Here is a 5,855-nt window from a genome sequence, read left to right as displayed (position 1 = left end):
CCTGTCAAATGGGGTAGAACGGCGTGTTGATTGACTTGGGTATTGAAAAAGTGCGGGAATAGCGATGACAATATCTGTAACGTTCGATGTCCTCTCGGCTCCACGTCTAATCAATGGGGTCTAAGATCATTGGGCTAAATAGGCTAGCGTTTTCGGTTACCAAAAGATTTTTTCACGTCCTCCATGAATCTGTCTACTGTGAGGGCAATGACTAAAGACAGGCTCTTTGATGCAATTCTCACACGCTCGATGAGTCACACGGAAATTAGGAATGTGAATGCCGGTCTCTTACATGCATTCGAAATCGAAAAAGATGAAATTCCCTTTCTTCTAGTCATCTTCCTCCTGCTTGGGATTGTGTGTTTTAATGTACCAGTGATCGAGGTAAACGATTTGGCGACAAAATGTGACAATCTCAGCAGTTGACAAGCAATTTTCTACTGTGAACCTTGCGTCTTCAGATGTTGATGGTAACAGGCTAGGCTGACAATCTGGGCAATGCATTCGTTCTTGTCCTTCGTCAAGACAGGGTTTAGATGCCAAACATTCTCAGCATTTCGATCCACAATGCTTGTGTTACTCTCGATTGTTATAGCAATAGTCACAATTATCGCAATAATAGCCGTATCCCATGAATGCAGTGACACTGGTAATGGCATCGAAATGTTCATCGGGATGATATACATGAATGTATTTTCCATCTTTGAAATTTTTGCCTCGAAACAACTGAGGTCCTCGCACTTCTTGAGGGTGCACTTTCAAGGTGTAGCATGGAAGCATGGAGCCAAGACGTCTTGCAATTTTTGTATTTCAGGAATGCCGCAGTGTGTCTTTGGATAGCCCCGCTGCTGTAACAGGAGTTCTGCTTCACTTCGTTGTTTGGCTCGGTCCGATTGTTGAATGTTCTCCCAGGCTCTTTTCCATTCTGCTGTGTCGTCCTTGTCGGCATACGTTCATCTCGCCACGATGGCACGGGCTAAACAAATCTGGTCTTGAATGTTTTTAATTTGAACGAGGCTCTATTGGTGCTGCGAAGTTCGTCCGCCAATAACACCTTTTTGCGCCCTGTCCCTTGGAGAAGAGAAACGTGGGTCATGAACAGTGTCGCTTTTTCATTGGTGATGTGAAACTTGTCGTTGGATTGTTGCACGTGTTGAATCTTGTCGATGACTTTGGAAGGTTTCAATTCTGCTGGGCTGCTAAACTCGACCCAAATGGGGGACTTCAAACTGTCGTGATGAATAGAAAGTCTCAAACGATCGTGTTCTTTGGCTTCACATTGCTTTTTCTGTATGGTTAACAAAGAATCCCACACGCCGGTGATGAAGTCCACTGCTTTCTCCACCGGTACGTCGGACTTGAAATATATTTATAAAATTGATGATTAAATGAAAACAATGAACATTTCTAACATAGAATGTGTTGTGGTCTTAATTACCTTTGTTCTATAATATCTCTCACAACACTCGAGACTAAAGTACCGCCCGTTCTACTGTCACCCAATGCAGGAACACTTGTGTACGTGCTTTCGCATAAAACAATGTGTGTAAGAGTTACATTAACACTTGTGTGCGTGCTTTTGCATTAAAAAATGTGTTGAAGAGTTACACTAACAGTAACAGAGTTATTGTAACACCTGTGTTCATCTTTTCGCCTAAAACAAATGTGTAGAAGAGTTACACTAACAGTAACAGAGTTACTGTAACACCTGTGTGTGTCCTTTCGCCTAAAAAAAATGTGTATAAGAGTTAGTTAGAAAGAAAGAAAGAAAGAATGATTAAAAAGTACATAAACGTAGGACACCATTTTGGGGTCTGTTATCTTTTTGCGGTATTATAGGACAAATGTCATTTAGACCACCAAACATTATGTGTGCGAAATGTTCATTGTTTTCATTCATTCATCAATTTTATAAATAAAAAGATAGTGTGATACTTATTGTCGACTGACTGCTTAACATTTTTGCTGTAGATCCCTGTGTTTCGCAGCACACGCTATCAACAATGTTGAAAAGTTATCACAAATCTAAGGGCGGGGAAAAGAAGCAGCACCAAAACGTGCCTTGTTCTATCGACAGTCTAAACTGAGAGAAAATAGGCCGAACATTGTTACATTTTTTCTGAACGCACGTTTCGTTTTAGAATTTAGAGTTAACCATATGCAGGATTATACAGTGCAATGTCACTCGCGTCATTTTTGAAAAAGCCGTGTTTGTTGCCTTTCTGGAAAGAAAAAAAAACGCTAGATCTAATGTTAGAATTTTTTCCGTGACACATTGCAGTGCAAAAATAGGATAAAGCTGAGATACCTGAATTGTACAGGCTCAAGTCAACTCAAGATTTTATTTCATCCAACGATTTACTGATGGAAGAAAAAAATCGTTCTACAATTCTTGGGTGTAAGTTTTGGAGAGGTATCTTCAAACGGGAACAGATGTCATTAGATTTCAATCAAAATGACCAGGAGAGAGAGAGAGAGAGAGAGAGAGAATGTTATTCCCACTTTCAAAATATCACGACTCTTACGTTTGTATGGTATATTTTTCCTTACGAAATTTCAAAAACCCACATCTCATTGAAATAATACTCCTACAAGAAAAAACCACTATTGTAAAATATCACAAGAGTGAATTGGAGACATAGCCTACTAAAATTATTCTGTCAAAAACGTCATCATCCAAACATCAAATATGCCGTGGTGCATTTCGCAATAAGACTGAAATTTCCACGAGTCACCCATGGTACGATTGTTTGTGCATTAGTATTATTGTTTGTAAAGTGACTAGTGAACAGCTACAGAAAAACACGTCGGATCATCTCGGTGTGAGAATAACAACTGAAACCGATTTGAAGCTAAGGCGGTGGGAAAATATCGGTTAGCCAATGAAGTCACTAAGAATGAGTTAAGCATTGTTTGGTTCTAAATTCAAGGCAGGTAGTGAGTGTTCAGGCGAAGAAAAGATACGTCTGATCATATCACTGTACTAAGAGCGACTGAAGGCATTCGAAACTAAGGACTAAGAAAATAGGTGTAGCCAATAAAATTGCTTTGTTTTGCATAGTCTGGTTCCCTGCTTAGTATGCTCCCTGCGTTGTACTCCGCTATACTTAGTATATTTAGTATAGCGGAGTGCAACTCAGGGAGCAAGATAGGCAGGAAACCAGACTATGTTTTGCCTAGGCTATTGCATTGTTACCAACGTAGTGCAGGCAGACTGAATTGTGAACTTAACAATCCCTGTGTTGCGTATTGTACTATTTCTTCTTGCCACATAAAATACTTAACTGTGCCATTATTGTTCGCGTTTAAAAACTAACAAAAAAAATATTTTCTCACTTGGACATTTTGATTTAACCACATTCGCATAGGTATAGAGAAATTAAATAGTACTGAGTGGTAGATTTTTTCTTCAAACAAGATAATTTGGGGTTTGTATGAAGTAAATGAACTAAAGTACAGTGAACCTCAAGGATAATAACTCAAGCTGTCTGTCCACTGATGCATGTATTTACATCAGAAAAATATGATCTCTAAAACACAAAGATATAAGGCAAGCATGATTAGAATGAACACAAAGAGAGCAAACTGCAATAACAAAGGTATGTTTTCCTTCACGTCCGCGTAACTTAAAGTTTCAATCCCTTTTCCAAGAAAAACTTGGTACCTTTTGTAGAGCTTGAAATAATAATTTAAAAAAATAACAAACTTAAGCACTTTGCAATAGATATTTTCTTTCGCAGCAACGACTAAACAACATAAATATCGTTACAACAATAAACAACCTTTCATCTTCAAAAAAAAAAAAATAGAAATACATCAAAATAAGAAATAAAGAAATGACTAACCATCAAAACCGAATTTAACAAAGGCAATGACATGTGTAGAAATGCCTCTCACTTTGGGAAGGTATGAAAATGTAATCTGCCCTGCACCAACAACTTGAAAAAATGTATAAACAGAGAGAAACCTTAATTCAGATGTCCCAGTGTGACGTCATTGTTACCAACCAATCGCGACTGACGTTACAACTGCATTGGTCGACACCACAGTGATTGGTAAACAGAAAATTTATTTTAGTATCATGAGCGCGTGGGTCAATTCCCATTCATGAAACAGCCCTCCGCAATGGGAATCAAAAGGACCCGCGGCTGAAGGCTATAATTACCACTGTACCTTGTACACACAAACGCCTGGGGGATGAGGATCTTTTTGTTTCTCCCAGGATCAATTATCAGGTCGCTGTGCGACCATTAACAGTTGTACACGCACAACGTGCGCACACCACTATAACCCAACCAATCAATCAATCAAACCTTAATTCAAAACTTAATTTGTTCCAAATTGTTTGTGTCTTTAGGGAACATAACTAAGCACTAATAAAGGGTGTGTTACGTATATCTGATTTAATATAAATATATATCTCTATATATGTATATATATATATATATATATATATATATATATATATATATATATATATATATATATATATATATATATATATATATATATATATATATATGTATGTATATATATGTATATATATATGTATATATATATATGTATATATATATATATATATATATATATATATATATATATATATATATATATATATATATATATATATATATATATATATATATATATATATATATATATATATATATATCTATATATATATATCTATATATATATATATCTATATATATATATATATATATATATATATATATATATATATATATATATATATATATATATACATGTATGTGTATATGTATGTATATATATATGTGTGTCTATATATGTGTATATGTATATATATATGTGTGTGTCTATATATGTGTATATGTATGTATATATATGTGTGTCTATATATGTGTATATGTATGTATATATATGTGTGTCTATATATGTGTATATGTATGTATATATCTATGTGTGTCTATATATGTGTATATGTATGTATATATCTATGTGTGTCTATATATGTGTATATGTATGTATATATCTATGTGTGTCTACATGTGTATATGTATGTATATATCTATGTGTGTCTATATGTGTATATGTATGTATATATCTATGTGTGTCTATATGTGTATATGTATGTATATCTATGTGTGTCTATATGTGTATATATATATGTATATATATCTATGTGTGTGTATATGTGTATATATATATATATGTATATATATCTATGTGTGTGTATATGTGTATATATATATATGTATATATATCTATGTGTCTATATATCTGTATATATATATATATATATATATATGTATATATATCTATGTGTCTATATATCTGTATATATATATGTATATATATCTATGTGTCTATATATATATGTATATATATATATGTGTCTATATATCTCTATGTATATATATCTATGTGTCTATATATCTGTATATATATATCTATGTGTCTATATATCTGTATATATATCTGTATATATATATATATCTATGTGTCTATATATCTGTATATATATATATATATCTATGTGTCTATATATCTGTATATATATCTGTATATATATATATGTGTCTATATATTTGTATATATATATGTATATATATCTATGTGTCTATATATCTGTATAAACATATATGTATATATATCTATGTGTCTATATATCTGTATATATATATATGTATATATATCAATGTGTCTATATATATATGTATATATATATATATATATATAAATATATGTGTCTATATATCTGTATGTATATATATCTATGTGTCTATATATCTGTATATATATATATATATATATATCAATGTGTCTATATATCTGTCTATATATCTGTATATATATATATCTATATGTCTATA

This window comes from Sinohyriopsis cumingii, chromosome 18, assembly GCF_028554795.1.
Source record: "Sinohyriopsis cumingii isolate HCF-2022 chromosome 18, ASM2855479v2, whole genome shotgun sequence".
In the NCBI taxonomy this organism is placed as follows: Eukaryota; Metazoa; Mollusca; class Bivalvia; order Unionida; family Unionidae; genus Sinohyriopsis; species Sinohyriopsis cumingii.
This window is presented reverse-complemented; position numbering follows the sequence as displayed.